Below are 27,871 nucleotides of genomic sequence, written 5' to 3'. Positions count from 1 at the left end.
AGCCTCCTGGGCAGTGATGTGTAGCTCTGGGAAAGCATCTGCAGAGTAATGTCCTAGCACTATTGATGCCGATGGTGAGGATGACGAAAGATCCTCAGTGTGATGAGCAGGAGCCCTGCCAGGAGCTGCAGAGAGCAGCCCTGCTTCCTGTGGAGCATGCCTCCCTGTCAGGAGACAGGCTGACCTGAGGAGGAAGGGGTGCCTACAGCCGCTTGGCATGGCCACGCTGTAAAGTGCAGGTCATCAGAGCAAAAATGGGAGCTGGGGTGGTCAGCAGGGTCCATGCACAAAGAGGGGACTGGAAGCCAGGTGTGGGGCATCGAGGAGCATTCACCACACCCCAGGAGCGGTGGGCTGCCTCAAAGGGGCATCCAAGGAGGGTCAGATACGCATCTGTTAGAGGATGCTGGCTGTAGTACGGAAAGCAGACAGCAGAGGGCGGGAGGGAGCCAGCAGAAGTCCTGTCTGGGAAGTAAAGCAGCAAGCCCTAGGGGCACCTCTGAACAAGTGCAGGTCCTGCTCTAGACACTTCCACAGACACAAAGGCAATGCAAGACGTGGCCGTGGCCCTCTGGAACATTACAACCACGACTGGCAGGCCAGGAGACACACGTTTGCTGTTCTCGAGTGCAGTAAGTAGGTGAGCGAGATTTAGCAGCACCTCCTTATTGTGACGTAAATAAATAAACAGCCCAACAGCAAGGCACACCCTCTCTTAGCATGTGCTTTACCCCCCAAGGCCAGTTAGCTGAAAGTCATACCCAGCCACAGGCTTTTGCCACCCAAACACCACTTCTAGAGGCTTTCCCTGTGCATCTGTAAGGTCATGACCTTTCACCCCCGTCAGTTCATCTTTCTGAGCTTCAGCATCTTCATCTGTAGAGCAGGATCATATAATTATCTCCATCATAGTGTGGTGATGACGATTAACTCAGATAATGCAAGCAAAGTGCTTAGCACAGGATTTTTTTTAAAATTTTTATTTATTTTGGCTGTTTTGGGTCTTCACTGCTGCGCGCAGGCTTCCTCTAGTTGCGGCGAGCGGGGGCTACTCTTTGTTGCAGTGCGTGGGCTTCTCATTGCGGTGGCTTCTCTTGCTGTGGAGCACGGGCATGCAGGCTTATTAGTTGTGGCTCACGGGTTCTAGAGCTCAGGCTCCGTAGTTGTGGCTCTTGGGCTTAGTTGCTCCGCGGCACGTGGGATCTTCCCGGACCAGGGATCGAACCCGTGTCCCCTGCACTGGCAGGCAGATTCTTAACCACTGCTCCACCAGGGAAGTCCTCAGTGAATGTTAATGATAATTGTTATTTCTGTTTTATCTTGATATGTCAGTATTAAATTATTATTCAACCGCAAAGCTGACTCTCTCATAGGACTGTGAATACCCTGAGGGCAAAGTCATCTTTGCATCTACCATAAACCTAAATGCTTACTGCCAGGGGTGGAGGGGAGAGCTGTGCCCCTGTCCACAGTGCTGAAGCTTCACGGCCTGGGTATTCCTTGTGATGCTTCCTCTCCAACCCATTCACACTGTCCTCTATGAAGATGCCCTCTGCATTTGCACATGATAGTGGTCCTGGCATCAGCTCTCATCTCATCTCCCAGCTATGTTAACTGAATACGGCAGGTAGTAAAAGGGTTCGTACCACATGAACTCACTGTTGGAAAACACACCCTGTCCATGCATTCATTTTTGTAGAGCATATATTGTGTACAAATTATCAAACGTGTATAGAAGAAGAATATATACCAAACAGTTAATGGTCTTATCACATTATGGTGGGATTGGTCACTGCAAGGGGATTGCTTTTTTTGAACTTATTCTCTTCGGTATTTTTGTTTGTTTTAACAATAACTCCTACTTTATCTTTGTCAAATTAATTTGAAAATAATGTTTAACCAGAAAACACAGTTAGGTGCTCGCTTCAGCAGCACATACAGTAAAATTGGAATGACATGGAGAAGATTAACATGGCCCCTGAACAAGGATAACTCGCAAATTCATGAAACGTTCCATAGTTTTCAGACTTACAGATATTGAAAACAAACTTATGGTTATCAAAGAGAAAACATATGGGGGAGGGATAAATCAGGAGCTTGGGATAAACATAAACACGCTACTATGTAGAAGATAGATAACCAACAAGGACCTACTGTATAGCACAGGGAACTCTACTCAATATTCTGTAATAACCTATATGAGAAAAGAATCTGAAAAAGAATGGATATATGTATGTGTATAACTGAGTCAATTTGCTGTACACCAGAAACTAACACAACATTGTAAATCAACTATACTCTAAAAAATTTTTTTTATTATTTATTTATTTATTTTTTGCGGTACGCGGGCCTCTCACTGCGGTGGCCTCTCCCGTTGCGGAGCATAGGCTCTGGACGCGCAGGCTCAGCAGCCATGGCTCACGGGCCCAGCCGCTCCGTGGCATGTGGGATCCTCCCGGACCGGGGCACGAACCCGTGTCCCCTGCATCAGCAGGCTGACTCTCAACCACTGCGCCACAAGGGAAACCCTAAAAAAATTTTTTTAAAGAAAACACCGTTAGTTGGGAGAACTGCACAAAGAAGGTTTGGGAACCACCTTCAGGGTCCAAAGGCAGAAGCAGAATCTATTACTCCTCTATCTGAATTTGGGCAGGACCTTGTGACTGCCTCAATGAATAGGATATGGGGGAAGTGACTCTAGGTAGCTCCCAAAACTAGGTCATGAATGGTGATACAACTTCCAGCTGCCTCTCTCTCTGAGGATGCTTGGTCCTGGAACCCAGCGGCCATGCTGTGAGGAAGCCCAAGCCAAGCACTTGGAGAGGCCCAGCCTACAAGCAGCATGAACCTCCCCATGTGTGAGGGAGGGAGCCTTCAGATGATCCAGCTTCTGACCTTTGGATCTTCCAGCTGAGGCCTCAGATAAGGATGAGCAGAGACAAGCCATCCTGACTGATGTGCTCTGCCTGAGTTCCTGATCCACGGCATCTGTAAGCAAAATAAATGGTTGTTTTATGGCACTAAGTTTGGGGGGTACTTTGTGTTGCAGTCATAGCAACCAGAGCAGCTGGTAAGTGGGAGAGTCAGGGTTTGACATTGGGAGTCCCAACCTCTTTTCACTCACCCTCCACCCTTCCCCGCTCTCGCCTTCTGGTGAAACTCCAGCGTTACCAGTGGCTAGCAGCCTCCTCTCTCCCAGTCTGGGGACTTCTGACTAATCTCAAGACCAGTTATTTTTATTTGGAAAATAAACATTAGAATTCAAAGGCAATTGTTCACAGAGTGTGTAAAAGCCTCTCTCGGTGACAGCTGTGGTTCTTCCCACAAAGGAGAGCCACCAGCCCTCTTATCACCCTTGCCCGCGTGCCCCCCCATGCAAGAAAACGTGAGTCAAACAAAAAGTAACGAGACCGTCTGTTCCTTCCTCCCGCCCATGCCGTTTGCTCAGATCACAAAGCTTCCTCCTCCTCCTTCTTCTTCTTTTAAAATAAAGTCTCCGGGCTTCCCTGGTGGCGCAGTAGTTGACAGTCCGCCTGCCGATGCAGGGGACGTGGGTTCGTGTCCCGGTCCGGGAAGATCCCACATGCCGCGGAGCGGCTGGGCCCGTGAGCCATGGCCGTTGAGCCTGCGCGTCCGGAGCCTGTGCTCCGCAACGGGAGAGGCCACAGCAATGAGAGGCCCGCGTACCGCAAAAAAGTAAAAAAATAAAAATAAAATAAAATAAAAAGTCTCCGAGGATCGGAGGGCCAGGCATTGTCTTTTCTGTGCCTACCTTGCTTCCTTCCAAAACAGTGGGACATATGCCTTCCGTTTGCTTTAGCATTTTCGTATTTTGAGCTTACATCAAGGCAATTTATTAACAGAAAACAATAATTTGAGGAGTCCTTCTCACAGAGAGCGATCACGGAGACCCCCCCGTTCCTGCGGGTACTGTCAGAGGAGATGGGGGTGACATCCTCAATCCGCCCAATCTTTGTTCCTGAGCGGGTGAGGGCTCTGAGGGCTGACTGGGCCCCCGGTCCAGGAGTCTTGGTCCTATTTCCTCCTGTGGCCCGGAGTTTGATGTGGAGGGCAGTGATGCCCAGCTCCTTGCACCTCTGGGTTACATCCTAGGCAGCCAACGTGGCAGCATATGGGGATGACTCATCTCAGTCAGCCTTCACCTTCATCCCACCAGTTACACGGCAGATAGCTTCCTTGCCAGAAAGGTCGGTGACATGGACAAAAGTGTCATTGAAGGATGCAAAAAGGTGGCACACACCAAATGCATTTTCTCGCTCAGTCACCTGAGGGCCGAGGCTGATGATCTGTTCTTCCTTCTTTTCTTTCCCCTTGCGAGGTGCCCTTTCTGCGCATCTTCTCCAGAATCCACCAGCAGAAAGAGAGAGAGGGAGAGGGCGGGGCGACGGCTCAAGCTCGTCTGCTTTAGCGTTAAAAAAAATCATACTTAACACCTGGGCAGGTCTAGAAGCACATCTATGGGCCCTCAGGCTTGAGAGCCAAGTTTGGCTGAATATTGTAACCAAAAGTGGGGTCAGGCTACTCGTCGCCCAAAAGCCAATAAAAAGGCAAGGGTGGTGGAAAGGAAACTCTGCTTTATTTTGGATGAGGGCAACTGGGGGTGGGGGCAGTGGACGCCTGTCCAAAGGCCAGCTCCTTCCCCATTCCTCTCCTGTGAAAATCTGGGGGCAAGAGCTTTTATAGGTGAAGGGAGAGGGCTACATGCAGAAACAGCACAGTCAGCTCTGACAGTCATCTTGAAATTGGTCATCGGTGGTCTGACCAGTGTCATCCTGACTGTTGTAAGTACAGTTAATCTTCAGTTCCAGCGTTGGTTTGTTTCCATTTCTTTTTTTTTTCTGAATTTTATTTTATTTATTTTTTATACAGCAGTTTCTTATTAGTTATCTATTTTATACATATTAGTGTATATATGTCAATCCCAATCTCCCAATTCATCCCACACACCTCCCCGCCCCCGCCACTTTCCCCCCTTGGTGTCCATACGTTTGTTCTCTACATCTGTGTCTCTATTTCTGCCCTGCAAACTGGTTCATCTGTGGCATTTTTCTAGGTTCCATATATATGCGTTAATACACGATATTTGTTTTTCTCTTTCTGACTTACTTCACTCTGTATGACAGTCTCTAGATCCATCCACGTCTCTACAAATGACCAAAATTCGTTCCTTTTTATGGCTGAATAATATTCCATTGTATATATATACCATATCTTCTTTATCCATTCGTCTGTCGATGGACATTTAGGTTGCTTCCATGACCTGGCTATTGTAAATAGTCTTGCAGTGAACATTGGGGTGCATGTGTCTTTTTTAATTATGGTTTTCTCTGGGTATATGCCCAGGAGTGGGATTTCTGGGTCATATGGTAGTTCTATTTTTTGTTTTTTAAGGAACCTCATACTGTTCTCCATAGTGGCTGTATCAATTTACATTCCCACCAACAGTGCAGGAGGGCTCCCTTTTCTCCACACCCTCTCCAGCATTTGTTGTTTGTAGATTTTCTCATGATGCCCATTCTAACTGGTGTGAGGTGATACCTCATTGTAATTTTGATTTGCATTTCTCTAATAATTAGTGATGTTGAGCAGCTTTTCATGTGCTTCTTGGCCATCTGTATGTTTTCTTTGGAGAAATGTCTATTTAGGTCTTCTGCCCATTTTTGGACTGGGTTGTTTGTTTTTTTGATATTGAGCTGCATGAGCTGTTTATATATTTTGGAGATTAGTCCTTTGTCCATTGATTCATTGGCAAATATTTTCTCCCATTCTGAGGGTTGTCTTTTCGTTTTGTCTGTAGTTTCCTTTGCTTTGCAAAAGCTTTTAAGTTTCATTAGGTCCCATTTGTTTATTTTTGTTTTTATTTCCATTACTCTAGGAGGTGGATCAAAAAAAATCTTGCTGTGATTTATGTCAGAGTGTTTTTCCTATGTTTTCCTCTAAAAGTTTTATAGTGTCCAGTCTTACATTTAGGCCTCTAATCCATTTTGAGTTTATTTTTGTGGATGGTGTTAGGGAGTGTTCTAATTTCATTCTTTTACATGTAGCTGTCCGGTTTTCCCAGCACCACTTATTGAAGAGACTGTCTTTTCTCCATTGTATATTCTTGCCTCCCTTGTCATAGATTAGTTGACCATAGGTGCATGGGTTTATCTCTGGTCTTTCTATCCTGTTCCATTGATCTATGTTTCTGTTTTTGTGCCAGTACCATATTGTCTTGATTACTGTAGCTTTGTATTATAGGTTGAAGTCAGAGAGTCGATTACTCCAGCTCCGTTTTTCTCCCTCAAGACTGCTTTGGCTCTTCAGCGTCTTCTGTGTCTCCATATAAATTTTAAGATCTTTTTGTTCTAGTTCTGTAAAAAATGCCACTGGTAATTTGATAGGGATTGCATTGAACCTGTAGATTGCTTTGGGTAGTATAGTCATTTTCACAATATTGATTCTTCCAATCCAAGAACATGGTATATCTCTCCATCTGTTTGTGTCATCTTTGATTTCTTTCATCAGTGTCTTACAGTTTTCTGAGTACAGGTCTTTTACCTCCTTAAGTAGGTTTATTCCTAGGTATTTTATTCTTTTTGTTGCAATGGTGAATGGGATTGTTTCCTTAATAACTGTTTCTGATCTTTTGTTGTTAGTGTATAGGAATGCAAGAGATATCTGTGCATTAATTTTGTATCCTGCAACTTTACCAAATTCATTGATTAGATCTAGTACTTTTCTGGTGGCATCTTTAGGACTCTCTATGTATAGTATCATGTCATCTGCAAACCGTGACAGTTTTACTTCTTCTTTTCCAATTTGTATTCCTTTTATTTCTTTTTCTTCTCTGATTGCCATGGCTAGGACTTCCAAAACTATGTTGAATAATAGTGGCGATAGTGGACATCCTTACCTTGTTCCTGATCTTAGAGGAAATGCTTTCAGTTTTTCACCATTGAGAATGATGTTTGCTGTGGGTTTGTCATATACAGCCTCTATTATGTTAAGGTAGGTTCCCTCTATGCCCACTTTTTGGAGAGTTTTTATCATAAATTGGTATTGAATTTTGTCAAAAGCTTTTTCTGAATCTATTGAGATGATCATATGGTTTTTATTCTTCAATTTGTTAATATGGTGTATCACATGGATTGATTTGCATATATTGAAGAATCCTTGCATCCCTGGGATAAATCCCACTTGATTGTGGTGTATGATCCTTTTAATGTGTTGTTGGATTCTGTTTGCTAGTATTTTGTTGAGGATTTTTGCATCTATATTCATCAGTGATATTGATCTGTAATTTTCTTTTTTTTTTATAGTATATTTGGTTTTGATATCAGGGTGACGGTGGCCTCATAGAATGAGTTTGGGAGTGTTCCTTCCTCTGCAATTTTTTGGAAGAGTTTGAGAAGCATGGGTCTTAGCTCTTCTCTAAATGTTTGATAGAATTCACCTGTGAAGCCATGTGGTCCTGGACTTTTGTTTGTTGGAAGATTTTTAATCACAGTTTCAATTTCATTACTTGTGATCAGTCTGTTCATATTTTCTATTTCTTCCTGGTTCAGTCTCAGAGCATTGTGCTTTTCTAAGAATTTGTCCATTTCTTCCGGGTTGTCCACTTTATTGGCATATAGTTGCTTGTAGTAATCTCTCATAATCGTTTTTATTTCTGCAGTGTCAGTTGTTACTTCTCCTTTCTCATTTCTAATATTGTTGATTTGAGTCTTCTCCCTTTTTTCCTTGATGAGTCTGGCTAATGGTTTATCAATTTTGTTTATCTTCTCAAAGAACAAGATTTTAGTTTTATTGATCTTTGCTACTGTTTCCTTCATTTCTTTTTCATTTATTTCTGATCTGTATGATTTCTTTCCTTCTGCTAACTTTGGGTTTTTTTTGTTCTTCTTTCTCTAATTGCTTTAGGTGTAAGGTTAGATTGTTTATTTGAGATTCTTGTTTTTTGAGGTAGGCTTGTATTGCTATAAACTTCCATCTTAGAACTACTTTTGCTGCACCCCATAGGTTTTGGATCGTCGTGTTTTCTTTGTAATATGTGTCTAGGTACTTTTTTATTTCCTCTTTGATTTCTTCAGTGATCTCTTGGTTATTTAGTAACGTATTGTGTAGCCTCCATGTGCTTGTGTTTTTTACATTTTTTCCCTGTAATTGATTTCTTATCTCATAGCGTTGTGGTTGGAAAACAGGCTTGATATGATTTCAATTTTCTTAAATTTACCGAGGCTTGATTTGTGACCCAAGATGTGATCTATCCTGGAGAATGTTCCATGTGCACTTGAGAAGGGAGTGTAATCTGCTGTTTTTTGGATGGAATGTCCTATGAATATCAATTAAATCTATCTGTTCTATTGTGTCATTTGAAGCTTGTGTTTCCTTATTAATTTTCTGTCTGGATAATCTGTCCATTGGTGTAAGTGAGGTGTTAAAGTCCCCCACTATTATTGTGTTACTGTCGATTTCCTCTTTTATAGCTGTTAGCAGTTGCCTTATGTATTGATGTGCTCCTGTGTTGGGTGCACATAATTTATAATTGTTATATCTTCTTCTTGGATTGATCCGTTGATCATTATGTAGTTCCTTGTCTCTTGTAACATTCTTTATTTTAAATTCTATTTATCTGATATGAGTATTGCTACTCCAGCTTTCTTTTGCTTTCCATTTGCATGGAATATCTTTTTCCAACCCCTCACTTTCAGTTGTATGTATCCCTAGGTCTGAAGTGGGTCTCTTGTAGACAGCATATATATGGGTCTTGTTTTTGTATCCAATCAGGGAGCTTCTGTCTTTTGGTTGGAGCATTTAATCCATTCACATTTAAGGTAATTATCAATATGCATGTTCCTATTACCATTTTCTTAATTGTTATAGGTTTGTTTTTGTAGGTCCTTTTCTTCTCTTGTGTTTCCCACTTAGAGTAGTTCCTTTAGCATTTGTTGTAGAGCTGGTTTGGTGGTGCTGAATTCTCTTAGCTTTTGCTTGTCTGTAAAGCTTTTGATTTCTCCATCGAATCTGAATGAGATCCTTGCCAGGTAGAGTAATCTTGGTTGTAAGGTCTTCTCTTTCATCACTTTAAATATATTGTGCCACTCCCTTCTGGCTTGTAGAGTTTCTGCTGAGAAATCAGCTGTTAACCTTATGGGAGTTCCCTTGTATGTTACCTGTCATTTTTCCCTTGTTGCTTTCAATAATTTTTCTTTGTCTTTAATTTTTGTCAGTTTGATTACCGTGTGTCTCGGCATGTTTTTCCTTGGGTTTATCCTGCCTGGGACTCTCTGCACTTCCTGGACTTGGGTGGCTATTTCCTTTCCCGTGGTAGGGAAGTTTTCGACTATAATCTCTTCAAGTATTTTCTCGGGTCCTTTCTCTCTCTCTTCTCCTTCTGGGACCCCTATAATGTGAATATTGTTGCGTTTAATGTTGTCCCAGAGGTCTCTTAGGCTCTCTTCATTTCTATTCATTCTTTTTTCTGTTCCATGGCAGTGAATTCCACCATGCTGTCTTCCAGGTCACTTATCTGTTTTTCTGCCTCAGTTATTCTGTTATTGATTCCTTCTAGTGTAATTTTCATTTCAGTTATTGTGTTGTTCATCTCTGTTTGTTTGTTCTTTAATTCTTCTAGGTCTTTGTTAAACATTTCTTGCATCTTCTCGATCTTTGCCTCCATTATTTTTCTGAGGTCATGGATCATCTTCATTATCATTATTCTGAATTCTTTTTCTGGAAGGTTGCCTATCTCCACTTCATTTAGTTGTTTTTCTGGGGTTTTATCTTGTTCCTTCATCTGGTACAAAGCCCTCTGCCTTTCCATTTTGTCTATCTTTCTGTGAATATGGTTTTTGTTCCACAGGCTGCAGGATTGTAGTTCTTCTTGCTTCTGCTGTCTGCCCTCTGGTGGATGAGGCTATCTCTGTTTCCATTTCTTGAGGCCAGTTCTCAGAATTGTGGCAGCTTATGTCATGGCTGGTCATCATGTAGTTAACTTCTCCACCTGTTGGGGGTTTCAGTATCTGTAAGACAGCTCACAGGATATGGCTCAGAATATTATCTATAGCTCTTGAGAAGGAACTAAAAGTCCTTGACTATGCTTAATGACTCAACTATTATTATATAGTCTTGTTGGACTGTTTTCCTTTGTTTCTGCGTTTTCTCACTTCTCTAATTAAACTTTTTCTTTGGCTAAAGTTTTTCCACAGCCAAAAGGCAGGCTGAGGACTTGGGGCCAGGGGGAAGGGCCATAGGGTCCTGCTCTGTTTCAATACAAATCTGTGTTTTCTTTCTTCTGGACATGGGGATCAGTTAGCACTCACTACAAGGTGAAAATGAAAAAAACCAAAACCAAAAAACCCAACAATCTCAACCTAAGCTGTTTTTAAAAATAATAATAATTAAAACAAAGAAATCCATTCCCTTACATGATGGGGAAGTTCAGGCATGGGTTGACTTTGGATGAAGCTGGATCCAGGGGCTCAGATAATAATACCATCCAGACTCAAAATCTCTGCCTTCCTTCACTTTGCCTTCTCTGTGGTTTCTTCATTTTCCTGCTTCTCTTGGGGTTCCCTGGCAACTTTGGATTCCTCATGTCACTGATCCAAATGCAGAGGAAGACAGAGTTTCTCTGTCCAAGAGATGGAAAAGAAGTCAAGGTTGGAGGCTTGTTTTCTCTGGTTGGCCCTTCTTGGGTCGTGAGCTCTGCCCTGAACCCATCACCATGACCTGGGGATGGACCTGTTGGCTCCCTTTGGGTCAAAGGCTGTGAATGTGACCACACAGGAGATTGGTGAAAAGGGGGACACAGGGACTATCATCACAGGAAAGAGGAGGATTTGGATAGCCATAAATGGTGACTACAGGGTGGAGTTGGGGTACACAGAGAAAGAAATGTTAAATTTCATAAAAAAAAAAAAAAACGTTAAATTTCCACAGCCCTATTAACTCTGTCAGGGCATTCACAGAAGGTAATACAGAAATGGTCATTATACACATTTGGAAAGATGCTGAAAACAACAAGGTCCTACTGTATAGTGCAGGGAACTATATCCAATCTCCTGGGATAAACCATAATGGAAAAGAATACATACATACATATATATATATATGTATATATGTGTATAACTGAGTCACTTTGCTGCACAGCAGAAATTAACACAACATTGTAAATCAACTATACTTCAATCAAAAAAAAAAAAGCAAGAAAAGATGCTGAGCTCACTGTCAATCTGGGAAATTCAAAGGAAAACATCCAGCGAGACATGACTTTCCCATCTCCCCCATCCAGTGAAAATATAAATGAAAGTTATATCCACCCAGGGTTGGCAAGAGTGTGGGGATCAGGGACTTACACACTGATGATGGGGTGTAAACTGGGACTTCCTTTTGGGAAGACAATCTAACAATATTTTCTGAAGATTTAAATCCCTACTTCTAGGAATCTCTAGAAATAGCTATGAGTTCCCAAAGATCCAAAGATACATGTTTAAGTGATGACGGTGAAAGGGTTGTTTGTAAAAATGAGAGAGTGGAAACACCCTAACAGTCCATCAACAAGGAATCAACAAATATATTATAGCATCTTTGTCTGTGGAATACCATGCAGTTCTGTGCCACCATTAAAGTGAGAGGAGCAGTCCTATGTGAACTGACATGGGATGTTCTCTAAAATATATCAAATGTAAAAAACAAGATGCAAAAGATGCACAAGGTATGACCCCGTTTATAGAAAAAAGAAAATATATGAGAGACAACAGAATGCCATGGTTACATGTATAGACTTCGGGGCCAGGCTGCCTGAGTTTGAATCCCAACTCCTCCTCTCCGAAGCTGCGTGACTTTGGGGAAGTTACTTCACTTCTCTGGGTCTGAGTTTCCCCCTCTGTAAAAGAAAGATGATAAAAGAATTTGCCTCATGTGGCTGTTGTGAAGATTCAATATATTAAGCTATGTAGATTGCTTGGGGCAGTGCCTGATATGTGGTAAATGCCCGGTTAGTGTTAGCTATTAGCCCTGTGCACGTTATCTACATAAATGCAAAGAAAAAAGACAGTAAGAGTGTGCTCCAAACTGTTGATAGTGGAAACGGATGAAGAGGGACTTCATAGTTTGCTCTATATAGATCTGGAGTGTTAGAATCTTTCACAACGAAAATACATTCAAGGATTATCAGGGTAATAGTGGGGTTTTTTTTGTTTTTTTTTTTTGCGATACGCGGGCCTCTCACTGTCGTGGCCTCTCCCGTTGCAGAGCACAGACTCCGGATGCGCAGGCTCAGCGGCCATGGCTCACAGGCCCAGCTGCTCCGCGGCATGTGGGATCTTCCTGGACCGGGGCACGAACCCGTGTCCCCTGCATCGGCAGGCGGACTCCCAACCACTGTGCCACCAGGGAAGCCCGGGTAATAGTTTTAATATCCATCACCCTGAAATCCCCAACCGTGAGCTTGATTAACATTCTTCCTTTTGTGGGATGTTCTCATCCTGGGTGAGCTCGTATTCTAATTCTGTGTGGCACAGAGCAGGGCTTAGCGTGATCCATCCCCCACTCTTGTATAGTTGGAGAAGGGGAAGTTGCCAGTGTTAAGCCACTTGGCCAGTCTCAACCTTTGACTAACTGGTCATCCTGGGGCCCACACCCAGAACCCTGATCACCTCCAACCCCACTCCACTCCTATCCCTACCGTGGGGTTCAGTCTTCAGCACCTTTTCTTCCTTCTTTGGGCTGTACAAATCACCCCCACTCAAAAAAGTCCTGTTCCATCCTCCTGCCAACACTTGGAAGCAGATACTATTAGTACCTCATTTTCCAGATGAGAAAATTGAAGAACAGAGTGGTTAAGTAGTGAGCCCTAGGTCACACAGCTAATAAATGACATATCTGGGCTTCAAACCCATCTCTTTCTGATGTTAAGGCTTCTTTTCTAACAGTTAGATTAAATAAGTGTTTTAAATAAGTCAGGTATGGAAGGGGTTACAGCTGGTGCCGTCCATCCAAGAAAAACCTCGTAGCAGGAATGTCTTCAAGTTTCATCACTGCCAGCGTTCAGAGCTTGCCATAGCTGTATAGGGACTGCCGGCCTGGGCCCACATCTGTGGTTTCATCTGGGTCAGACGGTCCCAGCCAAGAGGGCAGAGGCAAGATGAGAATGGAGGACCAGGCTATGTTCAGTCCCTGGCCTCATCCCCACAAAGAGCTCAGGGAGGCCAAGAACTGGAGGTTTGAGCAAGTCAGCGCAAAGGGAAGCGGAAACAGTGACTCAGCTCCGGGTCACCATTCCCTGCTTCTTTGCCTAAGAGATGAGTCATCATTTTGACGCTTTTAATTTTCAGACTTCTAACTCATCCCAGCCACGCATAGGAAGCTGATGAAGGACCGCTCCCTGCCACGTGGGCTGTGCCCCCAGATGGCCTTGAGTTCAAATTCAGTCTCTGTTACTTACCAGTCATGTGATTTTGACAAATCACTGAGCATGCATTTCCCCACCTGTAAACTGGAGATGCTAATGCCTATCTTGCTAGGTTCCTTCACCTGATCAGTATTTATTGAGCAGCTACTATGTGCCAGGTGAGAGCGATATGGTAATAAACAAGACAGACAAACTTCTGGCACCTGTGAAACTTACAGCCTAGTGGGAGAAAACATGTATATGTAATGTAATGTCAGGTGGTATTAAGAAAAATTAAATGGATGAGGCAAGAGAGGGTCAAGAGGGTTGAAGGAGTACTTCCCTGGTGGTCCAGTAGTTAAGAATCCACCTTCCAATGCAGGGGATGCGGGTTGGATCCCTGGTCGGGGAACTAGGGTCCCACATGCCACGGGGCAACTAAGCCCGCGTGCTGCAATTACTGAGCCCGCACGCCACAACTAGAGAGAAGTCCGTATACCGTAGTGAAGGATCCCGCATGCTGCAACGAAGATCCCACGTGTCACAACTAGGACCCGATGCAGCCAAATTGAAGAAAAAAAAAAAAAGAGCATTGAAGGAAACAGTTTCCAGTGTCCAGCACGGGGCCTGCACATAGTAGAGCCTCAGTGAAGAAATATGAATTCCCTTTCTTGCAGTTTTAGGAAGGAAGGACCACATGGTTTTCAGCACTGAAGAGGCTTCCCTTCCCTGGAGGAGATGCCAGGTGACAATTCCCACACAGGGTCCCAGGACTGGCTGAGGATTCCCCGCCTCGGAGCAGTGGAAGAGAAAGTTGTTCAGGGTGTGCGTGTGCATGTGTTTAATATATTTTTTAACTGAGGTGAAGTTCATACAACATAAAGTTAACATTAACCATTTAAAAATGAACAGTTCAGGGAACTCCCTGGCTGTCCAGTGGTTAGGAATCTGCGCTTCCATTGCAGGGGACATGGAACGTAAGATCCAGCATGCATCTCGGCCAATTAAAAAGAAGAAAAAGTGAAAAATTCAGTGACTTTTTTTTCAATAGAAAGTAACTCTTTTTTAAAAAAATATTTATTTATTATTATTTATTTATTTATTTTGGCTTTGCTGGGTCTTAGTTGTGTCAGGCAGGCGGGATCTAGTCGCCCCCTGCATTGGGAGCGCAGAGTCTTACCCACTGGAGCACCAGGGAAGTCCCAAAAATTCAGTGACTTTTTTTTCTTAATATTTATTTTATTTATTATTTATTTAATTTATTTATTTGGTTGTGCTGGGTCTTAGTTGCGGCAGGCAGTCATCTTAGTTGCGGCTTATAGGCTCCTTAGTTGTGGCATGTGAACTGTTAGTTTCGGCATGCATGTGGGATCTAGTTCCCCCACCAGGGATCGAACCTGGGCCGCCTGCATCGGGAGCGTGGAGTCCCAACCACTGAACCACCAGAGAAGTCCCAATTCAGTGACATTTAATACATTCACAGTGTTGTACAACCATCACCTCTATCTAGTTTCAAAACATTTTCAGCACCCCAAAGAATCCCTGTACCCACTAAGCACTCACTCCTCATTCCTCCTCCTCTCAAACCCCTGAAAACCACTAGTCTGCCTTCTGTCTATAGATTTACCTCTTCCAGACATTTCATATAAATGGAAGCAAACAATATGTGACCTTTTGTGTCTGGCTTCTTTCACTTATTGTGATGTTTTTGAGGTTCATCCGCATTGTGGCATGCATCAGAATTTCATTCCTTTTTATGGCAGAATATTATTCCATCATAGGGATAGACCATATGTGTTTATCCGTTTCATCAGTTGAACTGCATCCTTATGCTTTACCCTCTAGTCACATCGCATGCCCCATCCCAGTCCTGGGAGCTGATTCCAGGAAGCACCGAGAGGGAGAGAAGTGAGACAGGGAAGGGAGAAGAACCAATAAAGGGTGCGTTAATGGGCAGGGTACCATGTTGGACAACAAGGTCTGTTTCCCTGGGGGTCCCCTGAGAGCCTGTGTGGGGTGCAGGTCACTGTGACTCCAATGGAGGGCAGAGAGCCTGAGGCATTTATCCACCGACGTCTGTCCTTCCTGGTTGAGAGAAGCCCTCAGGACTTTAACTCCCCCCACGTTTCCAGGGTGAGCCTGTGTTGGGTTGAGTTGGAGAGCGCCCTCAGGTAGAGAAGAGGAGAAGTGCAGGTTAGAGCTCAGGTGAAGCAGAGGATGTAACCAGAGTCAACAGCCTCTGGGACACTTACTTGCGTGATGCTTGATTCAGGCTGGTCAAACATGCACGTGCCTTATAAATATCAATTCATGGATTCCTCATGACAGCCCCATGAAGCAAGTGTTGCTGTCACCCCCATTTTACAGATGGAGAAACTGAGGCATGGGAGAACGGCAAACAGCTTGCACAAGACGACACAGCAAGTCCTAGCAGTGCAGGATTCAAACCCAGAAAGTCTGTGCTTGTCACCACCACTTACGACTCTTGCCCACTCTGTTTTGCTTCCTTTCGTGCCTTCCATACTTACTGAGCACCAACTCGACCTGGCTGGTCTCAGCTTGGGGATCACCTCCCCTAAGAAGCCTTCCATGACCATCCATCAAAAGTAGACCCCTCCAGGGCTTCCCTGGTGGCGCTGTGGTTGAGAGTCCGCCTGCCAATGCAGGGAACACGGGTTTGTGCCCCGGTCCGGGAAGATCCCACATGCCGCGGAGCGGCCGGGTCCGTGAGCCACGGCCACTGAGCCTGCGCGTCTGGAGCCTGTGCGCCACAACAAGAGAGGCCGCGATAGTGAGAGGCCCGCGCACCGCGATGAAGAGTGGCCCCCGCTCGCCGCAACTAGAGAAAGCCCTCGCACAGAAATGAAAACCCAACGCAGCCAAATAAATAAATAAAATTTATTTAAAAAATGTTTCAAAATACAAACTTTTCAATAATAGATGCTTTGACTCACTCACTGTCACATTCTGGAATTGTCCCTCAAATTACTTCCCTCTAATATAGTTTTTGTTTTTTTCTTTTTGTTTTTGGATTAAAAAAAATTTTTTTAATTGAAGTCTGATTTATTTGACATGTTTCAGGTGTACAGCAAAGTGATTCTGTTACACACACACACATATGTGTGTGTGTATATTCTTTTTCAGATTCTTTTCCATTATAAGTTTTTACAAGATATTGAATATAGTTCTCTGTGCAGTTTTGGGTTATTTTTAGAGGTCAATTCTGATCCCCTTACAAACTCTGCTCCTGGCTCATTTATTGATTGAATCAGTATTTACTGCACCCCCTACCAGGAGCAGGGCTCTGACCACACCGGGGAAGATGGGGAAGGAAACTGAGTTCCCACCCTGAAAAAAAACACTGAGTATTTCTGGCAGTGTGAGGAGGGTTTGCAGCATTTGACTTACTTCTTTATCTTCCTCTTGACCTCTATCATAGCCAACATTTCCCTAGGTCTTACTGTCTGTGAAGCATGGCATTGGCATTGCTAATTTCATCCTCAAAACAGACCTCTGAGCAAAATACTATTATTAGTGCTATTTTTATCATCTCCATTTTACAGATGAGGAAACTGAGGCCCAGGGCTTAAGTGATTTGTCCTAAATCACGCTGCTGGTGGGTAAATAATGGTAGCAGGATCTGAACCCAGGGAGTTGATATCAGAACCTACGCTCTTACCCACTATAGGAGACTCACTATACTGGAATTTTTGATTGTCCAGAAAAACCTCCAAGTTCTCTGTCATTGCATGTCCTTCTATATATTCACTCAGTAAACATTTGCCAGGGACTCTCTGTCTGTTGGCAAGGCCCCAGTGAGGCCATGAGCAGGGTATGAAGATGAACCAGAGCAAACTCTTGCCATAGAATTTGGGTAGTTTGGGGGAAGGACCAGAATTTTGGAGACAGATCCTGGACTCAAATCTTGACTTGGTCAGTAATTAAGGTTGCCAGATTTAGCAAATAAAAATATAGGTCACCCAGTTAAATTTAAATTTCAGATAAACAGTGAATAATTTTTTAGTATCACTATGTTCCATGCCAGGTTTTGTTGTATTTTATCTGGCAACCTTACAGGTAATTGCTTTGTGACCATGAGTACTCACTCAATCTGTCTGATCTCAGATTTCCTGTGTTCAAAATGAGGATAATGATCCCCATTTCACAAGGTTGCTTGGAGGAGTGAAAGAGCACCTTTATGTAAAGTACTCGGAATGCTTCAGCTTTTCGTAACTGGTCCATTTCCACAGACAGCGCACTCCAAACTGCTCCATGCAGTAGCTGGGGTTGAAGGACTTTTAAAATCAGCTCAGGCCACAGCCTACTGAAGACCCTTTGAGGTTCCCACAGCTCCTAGACTAAAGCCCACAGGCATCTGGATGTTTTCTAAAGTCCCGCAGGCTATAGATGGTGTCCAGGACAGAGACCCTTCTCAGGAACCCAGCCCAGGGGCTAACCCCATCCATATTGTTTTTCTCGCAACCCATCTTCTTTCCCCAAAGTCAAGTGCCTGGGACAGTAAGTTCTCAACATGAAGGAGGTGGGAAAATGCACGGGGGATTTAGGGTGTGAGATGTTGTAATAATCCATTGTGATCCCACCAGATATATTTTGAAGCCAAACGCCTCTCTCCAGCCTCTTTTCTCCTCTCTATCGTGGCTGCCCTATCCAGGCACCACCACCTCTTGCCTGCATTATTTATTTATTTGTTTGTTTGTTTATTTATTTTTGGCTGCATTGGGTCTTCATTGCTGTGCACGGGTTTTTCTCTAGTTGCAAGAGAGCGCGGCTTACTCTTCATTGGGGTGCAAGGACTTCTCATTGCGGTGGTTTCTCTTGTTGCAGAGCACAGGCTCTAGGCACATGGGCTTCAGTAGTTGTGGCATGTGGGCTCAGTAGTTGTGGCTCGTGAGCTCTAGAGCGCAGGCTCAGTAGTTGTGGTGCACAGGCTTAGTTGCTCCGAGGCATGTGGGATCTTCCCGGCCCAGGGCTCAAACCCATGTGCCCTGCATTGGCAGATGGATTCTTAACCACGGAGCCACTAGGGAAGCCCTGCCTGCATAATTTAAATAAACTTCTTCTTTTTTTAAATTTAATTGATTTTAATTAAAAAAAAAATTTTGGCTGCACCAGGCAGTACGTGGGATCTTAATTCTCCAACTTGGATCAAACCCGTGCCCACTGCAGTGGAAGCGCCCAGTCTTAACCACTGGACCGCCAAGGAAGTCCCTCTTTTATTTTTTTAAATTACATAATTTATTTTTTTATTTTTTGGTTAAAAAGGTTTTTATTTTATATTGGAGTATAGTTGATTAACAGTGTTGTGTTAGTTTCAGGTGTATCAATAAACTGCTGGCTGGTCTCCCAGCTTCCACATTAAAACTCACAAGAGCAAACTTTTTATTATGGAAACATTTCAAAAAATAGACAGAAGTAGAGAGAAGAAAATAATGAACATAATTTCAACAACAATCAGCTAATCAGCTTATGGCCAATCCAGTTTTACCCACTGCCGGGACCCCTGGGATTTTTAATTCCTCCACTCCAGGATTTCTTTTTTTTTTTTTTTTTTAAGAATTTCAGCTCAAGGACAGGATAATCTGACTTTTCATCAATTCCCCTGCAAACGTATTGTTTGTTACGGCATAAACTTTATTCCAAAATTTCATCAGGGATTTGCTTTTGAATCCAAAGTTTTGATACTCAAAACGAAAGTTTAGAGACCTTTAAAAAAAAAAAAAGCCTCTCTTTTACAAATCCTGCAAATCAAAAGCCTTGGCTTTCAAGATTATAGTCTCTGCCATGAATTTCAAAAGCCTGCTTAGGAACTCATAAAAGCCAAGACTTCGGCATTTTCTTGTTTTGAATTGGTTTGGGTCAAGCTTCTCCAAGGGGTGTATCCAGAATGATTCAGGCCTCAGCCTCAATACTTGGTTTTGTGGAGAGAGAGGTCACAGGATTTCTCTTAAAAAGGGAACAAACAGCATTGCTGCATGTGCAGAAAATGTTACCCAGGACTATTTTTATTGTTGTTCAAATAATAATTTTAATGAATTTAAGTGATTTCTCAGAATGTTCACAGATGTGAAGTCCACAACCTTGTTTTTCCATAGACTTTTAAGCTCTTTGAGTACAATTTCTCCTAATATAAACTTTTACAAGACCCTAACTTCCAAGTTTGAGGGGGTTATTTTCTATTTAATATTTCAATATGCTAGGTGTTTCTGCAAGAGTAGCTTGCTTCTCAGGGCTGTGCACCAGTGCACCCTTGCAAACCAGTGTCCTGGATGTCACCTAGAGTCTCATGTCATTTGAAAATTCTGCTTAGCTTTGCATCATCTGATTTCCTTGGTCATAAGCATTGGCATTAATGTTGAAGTTAGCCACCTGTTTTAAAAAAAAAAAAGTAAGATTTTATTTTTAGGCAAATCCACTGAAATCTCCCAATATTTTTCAAACCAAAAATCACTAGAATCAGGACTTACCCTCAGGCCCGGACATGATACAGACAAACCGAAGGGGAAGGAAGGATGGTTAGTGGTGAGAACCACTTACTGAGAATAGAATCGCTGGTGTTTATCCTTAGCTCAGCCAACAGCTTCCCTGGTGACCTGATGTGCCAACGCTGGGTTCAGTTACCAAATGGGCAGTTTTCCTGATGACAAAATCAGAATATACTGAGTCCTCAAAGCCAGAGGCAAGAACCCTTCTGTTTTTCCTAAAGTGGCCCAAATTATCACCACTGGGTATGACTTGATCGTTGTTTTTTTTTTTAATAAACTTTTAAAGTTACAACTCTTTTAGATTTACAGCAAAGTTGCAAAGATAGTAGAGATTTCCCATATAACCCACACCCACTTTCCTCTGTGATTTTCCTGCATTATAAACGTCTTACATTATTCCCATATATATGCTACAGTTAATGAACCAATATTGATACATTTTTACTGAAGTCTATACTGTGTTCAGATTTCCTTAGTTTTTACCAAATGCACTTTTTCTGGTCCAGAATCCCATACAGGACACACATAATTACATGGAGGCATCATGGCTCCCTAGATGCCTCTTGGTTGTGACAGTTTCTCAGACTTTCTTGGTTTTTTGTTTTTTCCATTTGAGATGTAATTCATATACTACAATATCCATTCTTTCAAAGTGTACACTTCAGTGGGTTTTAGTATCTTCAAAAATTGTGCAGTCATCACTACTAGTCCCTGAACATTTTCTTCACCTCTGTAAGAAAACACACACCCACGTAGCACTCACTCCGCATGGCCCCAGCCCCCAGCTCCCAGCAACCACTAATCTACTTTCTGTCTCTATGGATTTGCCTGTTCTGGAAATTTCATATAAGTGGAATCATACAACAGGTGGCCTTTTGTGTCTGGCTTCTTTCTCTAAGAATGATGTCTTCAAGGTTCATCTGTGTTGTAGCAGGTATCAACCCTTTGTTCCTTTTTCACGACTGAATAATATTCCACTGAAGGGATATAGCACATTTTGGCTATCCAAAATATGGATGTATCAATGATGGACGTACTCACTTTTGGCTGCTATGACTTTCCTTAATAACTTCAAGGAGTACTGCTTAGGTGTTTTGTAGAATGTCCTTCACATGTTTTGCATGATGATGCTACTGTTATGGGTTCTGGGAAGGAAAACCATAGAGGTAAAGTATTTTCTCATTGCCTGCATTGAAGGTGTATGCTACCAGTATGATTTCTCACTCTTGATGTGAACTTTGATCACCTGGCAGAGACGGTGTCTGTCAGATTTCCAAACTGTAATGTGCCCTAATTTTAATAGACTGTTGCATCAGTTTCCTCTTTGGCTGTGTGGTTGTAATTCTGACATTAATTTTTGCTGTGTAGATCTATTCAAAGGAAGGCTGGTTTTAACTTATTTGATTTGAATTCATGCTTTAAAGAGAGACCTTTTATTTTTTTCAGATAGAATACATTTAATTACATTAAAATATCACACTGAAGTGATTTGTAGAGATTTTTAAGCAAATACTTAATATGCAGTGTTGGTGGGGATGTAGAGAAACAGACATTTCATAGGCCGTCTGGAGTTAGGGTCAAGATGGGGAGGAAGTTTGACATTTCGCATCCAAAGTCTTAAAATGTGCCACCTGAATCCATCAGTTCTATGTTTAGAAATTTATATGAAGAAAATAAATACATATGCCAAGATTTGACCAAAACAAACAAATAAACAAAAAACCTCAATCCAACTCAGTATGGTGTATTAGTAGGAACCAAAAATCGAAAATAAACTAAGTGCCCCAAATAGAAAATTAGCTTTAAAATCGATGGCATAACCCCACAATCCAATGCCAACCAACCATTTAAAAGGATGTAAAGGTGTGAGTAGCTAATCACAATTTATGGCAGGGAAAAGAAGATGAAAAACAGCACTGATAGGAAAATTCTAATTTTGTAAAACAAATGTATATATGTATATGCAGAGAAAAAATAAAGGAAGGATATGTATGAAAATATTACATTTGTTTTTTGAGTTGTGGGCCAAGAGTTTGGTTTCTTTTCATTTATTTGTATTTTTACATTTCCTTACAATGACTATGTTTTGATTTTGTGATAAGAAAAAATTAGTTTTACTTTTTTTTGTTGTTTTTTTTTTTGCGGCACGCGGGCCTCTCACTGTTGTGGCCTCTCCCGTTGCGGAGCACAGGTTCCAGACGCGCAGGCTCAGCGGCCATGGCTCACGGGCCCAGCCGCTCCGCGGCACGTGGGGTCTTCCTGGACCGGGGCACAAACCCACGTCCCCTGTATCAGCAGGCGGATTCTCAACCACTGCACCACCAGGGAAGCCCTAGTTTTAAGTTTTAAAGTTATTTTTGATCTACTACATTGAATAATGTGATTTCTATGTATTTAGCCATCAAAGTGCACTTTAGAAAGGAACCTGACAAATAATTATATCATCACACTAGGCCAATCCCAGCTCTATTGCTTTTTCCTTTTTTCCACACCCTGAGGCATGCAGGATCTTAGTTCTTAGCTCCATGACTGGGGACCAGGGATCAAAACCCCACCCCCCGGCCTCCACCCAGTGGAAGCGCGGCGTCTTAACCACTGGACCGACAGGGAAGTCCCTACTGCTTATTTTCTGTATCAGCCAAGGTCCCTGCACCAGAGAGGTGGCCGCTCAAATCGGGTGAGTTGAGGAGAGAGCAGTACAGGGGATCATGTTGTACTTGGAGGCCAATGACAGCTGAGTTACCTCTCCTGTGCTGGAAAGGCAAGGAGAGGGAGTGGTCACCAGTAGTCAGAATGGGTAGTCTGCTGCCACCCCACCGGTAAGGAGCTGGGGGAATAAGTACCCTGACTCATGTCCCTCCCTCTGCTCTCTTTTTGGGCTCCCATCATCTAGACTACTGGAGATGAGAGGGCATATCCCAGTTTGTGGACATGGGCTACACTGGTCAGCCTTCCTGTGCTGGTAGTCGAGAGAAGAATGTGCAGAGTGGAACTGGAAGGGTGGCCAGAGGACAGCCAGCCAAGGGCCATTGGAGCTTGTTTGAGTTGTTTAACCTCTATAGTATAATAAATATATTTGGTCTTCATCCCTGCTTCCTGGCACAGATCTAAAACGCTTGGAATTTCCTGAGTGACAGGGGTGGCTTCTGTTATTCACAAGAAGCCCCTTTCAATCACATCTGAGTTTAGGCTAATGAGGCAGCTTAGGGTGGGGCCCCTAGACAGCCTCAGGATGGGGCTGCTCACCAGAAAGACCAAGTGGCGGGAGGGTTAGAACTCTTAGCACCCAACCGTCGACCTCCAGGAAGGGGTGGAGGGGAGCTGGGGATTTCAGCTCTATCAAAAGTCTTGAACAGCACCCTCTTTCTCTCTCTCCCTCCGTTGAAAGAAACCAGCTGCCAGGTCTCGGGTTGCCCCACGGGGAGTTAGTTAATATAATTATCACCCAAACTGTTTCCTTTCCCAAAGGAGATTACAGTGGGATCCCCGCTGTAAGCCCTCCCGTCATACATACCCCTCCCCTTTCCACGTCCCCAGCAACCTTTGATCTGTTTTCTGTGACTATAGATTAGCTTGCATTTTTTCAAAACTGTATGTAAAGGAAATGAATCATAAAGCACGTACTCTTTTTTGTCTGGCTTCTTCCACTCAACACAATTATCTTGAGATTCATCCGCGTCGTATTAGGTACCAGTAGTCCATCCTTCGTATCGCTGTGGATCGCCGGGTCCACTGTAAGGACGTACAATAGCCCCTGTATCTTTCACCTGTTGATGGACATTCAGGTTGCCTTCAATTTGGGGCTGTTACAAATAGAGCTGGTATAAACATTTGTGTATAAATGTGCACGTAGGCTTTCTTTTCTCTCTGATAAATATCTAGGAGTGGTTAGGTCTTATCATAAGTATGTTGAATTTTATTTTTTATAAATTTATTTACTTATTTATAATTTTTGGCTGTGTTGGGTCTTCGGTTGCTGTGCGTGAGCTTTCTCCAGTTGCGTAGAGCTGGGGCTACCCTGCTTTGCGGTGCGCGGGCTTCTCATTGCGGTGGATTCTCTTGTTGCGGAGCACGGGCTCTAGGCGTGCGATCTTCAGTAGTTGCGGCTCGTGGGCTTGTAGCTGTGGCTCTCAGTCTCCAGAGCGCAGGCTCAGTAGTTGTGGAGCACGGGCTTAGTTGCTCCGCGGCATGTGGGATCTTCCCGGACCAGGGCTCGAACCCGTGTCCCCTGCATTGGCAGGAGGACTCTTAACCATTGCTCCACCAGGGAATTTCCCCCATATGTTGAATTTTAAAAGAAACTCTTGAATTATTTTTCAAAGTGATTACACCAGTTTACATTCCCACGAGCACTCTAACAGGATGCTTAACAATCACTGCACTAACTCACTAAATGCCAGAGGTCCCTCTCATTGTGATAACCCAGCCCCCAGCCCCCTTTACAAATGCCCCATGGGATGGGGCAGTGCTGTCACTATTGAGACCCACTGGACCAGAGGATCTTTGGTTCCAGCACTAGGCAAGGATCTGCCCCCATTTAGGAACCATGGAAGAAAATCTATGAACCCCCATATTTCTGAACTGAATTCAGTAGCCTGAGGTCCAAGATGATCACAAGAGCAAGAGGTAACTGCTAGTAGCACATCTTGGCTTGGCCTTGCATTCTGTGGTTCTTCAGTATCTGAAAAGACCAAAATGGTCTTTATTTAAAGAACTAAGGTTTACATGCAGTGGTGAAACCCAAGTGGTGGTTAGAGCCTAGAGTCAGCTGACCCATTTGCTCTCTCTTCTTAATTTTGTCTTTGGCCCTGGAGCCTCCCTGGGGAAAAAATAAGAGGTGTTTGGTAATCTTGCGCTGAAAGCGGGTACTTAAGTCAAAAGTACACCTGAACTCAGCTAATTTGCACTAATCACCTATGCCAGCCGCGGATCAACCAGAGAGGAGAACGTCCTCAGGATGCAACCACAAACACGCATTGCGGGAGCTTCCCACATCAAACACTATTTTGATTTCTAAAACCTTCATCCCCTGCCCCCTACTAAACTGGAGAGTGCATCAGAATCCCCTAAGGGCTTGTGAAGACCCAGAGTGCCTGGTCCCACCCCTAGCGATGCTGATTTCTTATACCTGATTTCTTCTATCTGGAGAGGTACCTGAGAATTTTCGTTTCTAACAAGTTCCCACGTGGTGCTGGTGATGCTGGGCCAAGGGTCACACTCTGAGACTCACCTCCCGATTGGAACCTTTTCTTTGACAATGGGAAGTTCAACCATGGCAGTGATTTTTCAACTGATGTGATTTTTTCCCCCCAGCGGACAAAATCCGGAGACATTTTTGGTTGTCATAACTGGTCCTGGCCATTAGTGAGTAGAAGTCAGGGATGCTGTTCAATATCCTATGATGCATAGGACAGCTAGGATTATTAGAAATTAATTAGAAATAATTATTTGACCCAAAATGTCAGTAGTGCCAGTGTTGACAAACCCAGCACTATAGGAGAATGCTTAAATAAATTAGAAGATTCCCACAAGGAATAAATATTATGCAGCCATTAAGAAGAATGCTCCTTGTACAACAATAGTCAATATTCTGTAAATGAAAGTAACCTTTTAAAATTGTATAAAATATTAAAAAATTTAAAAAAAGAAGAATGCTCCTTATACTATATATAAAAGAGATAAACAACAAGGACCTACTGTATAGCACAGGGAACTATATTCAATATCTTGTAATAACCTATAATGGAAAAGAATCTGGAAAAGAATATATATATTCTTTTTCAGATATATATATATTTACATATATCTGAAATATCTGAATCACTTTGCTGTATACCTGAAGGTAAACACAACATTGTAAATCAACTAAATGAGAAAAAAAAAAGAATGGTCCTTAGACCTTTTTATAACTTGGGGAATTGTTCATGATATGATGTGCGGGGAAAAAAAAAGGATAAAAGAAGTATATTCAACATATTAGCTGTTTCATTTAATTTTCTTTGTACTGTACCACTACCTAGAATTATCTGGTTTGTTTCTATGTATACTTATATATCGTCTGTCTCCATTTACTAGGTTGTAAGCTCCTGGTATTCTTTAGAAGAGCATTAAATAGTTGCTGAGCATGTGAATAGGTAAATGTAAGTAAAATCAGTGGTGTGCTGGTAAATGTTTAACAATCAACTCTCAGAAAAGAAAATCTCTGATTTGTCACATGTGCCAGTTTCCATGGTGGCTGATTTCAAGCTACCTCCGGCTTAAGAAGAGATGAATTAGAGGGCTAGCTCCTGGGCTAGTTGATGTCCTCCAAGGATGAGTAGAATAATCTGGCTATTAATATGATGCAGCTCCCAATTTCTGGTCTCAAGCCAGCTTCCAGATTCCTGATTGAGAGCATCAGTTGAAGAAATGTTATGCTAATCGTGGCAGGAGTCTGGGGAATGATGCATAGAAACATTCTGGGTATTGGGGACCCATAAAGTGTAGGTGTTCAGGCGGTGAACTGCATGAAGGTGGCACATCTGGGGCATGTGCCATTTCCATCACAGACACACGCGAGCTTGTATGAAAGAACGCAGGCAGGCTCAGAGATTCTTGTCTTCTGAGTCCTGAGGCAGGGGGGTATACCTTCCTTCATAAACCCCATGGACTGCTGGCCATGTACACATTCTGGAGAGCACACAGACACACGTGGTCCTGTTATATATACACGTACGTGGCTGGGCATCCCCTAAGCTCCACCTTTCTCAGAGGCCCAATTCCGCTCCCTCAACCCTGACTCTGAGGCTGACATGATTGTTCCACCTGGGGGAGAGGGCAGTGGAGTATCACCATTGCTGGTGATACATATATGTCCTGGGACGCCTTCAAGTGGGTAAAAGTATTTGACCCTCAGCCAGGGCTGCTGTACACCTGGCTACAGGAATGTACTTAAAACTGTTTTAAAAAATCATTTGAGGACTTCCCTGGTGGCACAGTGGTTGAGGGTCTGCCTGCCAATGCAGGGGACACGGTTTCGCTCCCTGGCCCGGGAAGATCCCACATGCCGCGGAGCAACTAAGCCCGTGTGCCACAGCTACTGAGCCCACGAGCCACAACTACTGAGCCCGTGTGCCACGACTACTGAAGCCCGCGTGCCTAGAGCCCACGCTCTGCAACAAGAGAAGCCACCGCAATGAGAAGCCCATGCACTGCAACAAAGAGTAACCCCTGCTCACCGCAACTAGAGAAAGCCCACGTGCAAGAGACCCAATGCAGCCAAAAATAAAATAAATAAATTTTTAAAAATCCTTTGAGGGTCTTCCCTGGTGGCGCAGTGGTTGAGAGTCCACCTGCCGATGCAGGGGACATGGGTTTGTACCCCAGTTTGGGATATCCTCCTTTCTGTTCCACCATCCTTGGCTTATAGCTTCCTTCCTAAAGGTTACCTCATGGTCAAAGATGGCTGCTGCAGCCCTTGCAATCTTGCTTGTGCTCCAGGTAGAAGGAAGAAGGAAGTAGCAAGTGGACATGTTAAGTCAGTTCCCTCTAAGTAGCTTTCCTGGAAGCCCCACCCAATGACTTCCTCTTATTATTTCATCATCCTCTCTTAATTTCAAGGGATGCTGGGAAATGTAGTTCTTAAGATGGACACATTAAGTTCCTAAAGCTGCCAACCTCCTTCTCTTCAAGGCCAGCTGGGCACGTTTGGTTTCCCACAGGTATGATCATTTGGTTGCCATCTTTGTTCCCTTCATTGGCCTGGAGGACATGATAGCCCTTGCTAAATTCACCCAGAAAAGCTTAAATGATGGCCAACAAAGCCCATTCTTCCTGAACACTGGAATGTCTCTAATAAAAAAAGCTCTCCTCCAAAATAAAATGGCCTTGGACATTATAATGCCTCAAAAGGAGCCATCTGAACGATTATCCCAATAAAATGTTGTGTTTTCATACCTGAAAAAAAGAAAAAGGGCACATTGCCCACTTGAAT

At 43.3% G+C, this 27,871-nt stretch overlaps 1 pseudogene across 1 annotated transcript; it reads right to left on the bottom strand.

Moving 5' to 3' along the window:
- Positions 1–396: 396 nt before the first annotated feature.
- On the bottom strand, positions 397–27,331 carry LOC309832698 (small ribosomal subunit protein uS11-like; annotated as a pseudogene). Its single transcript has 3 exons — positions 27,327–27,331; positions 3,893–4,356; positions 397–410 (listed from the first exon to the last, which is right to left on the bottom strand). The product of its transcript is annotated as a small ribosomal subunit protein uS11-like (transcript).
- Between the last annotated feature and the right edge of the window lie 540 nt (positions 27,332–27,871).

Source organism: Grampus griseus, assembly GCF_964374135.1.
Source record: "Grampus griseus genome assembly, chromosome: 14".
In the NCBI taxonomy this organism is placed as follows: domain Eukaryota; kingdom Metazoa; phylum Chordata; class Mammalia; order Artiodactyla; family Delphinidae; genus Grampus; species Grampus griseus.
The sequence above is the reverse complement of the archived record's forward strand: the minus strand, read 5'-3'. Positions and strand labels throughout refer to the sequence as shown.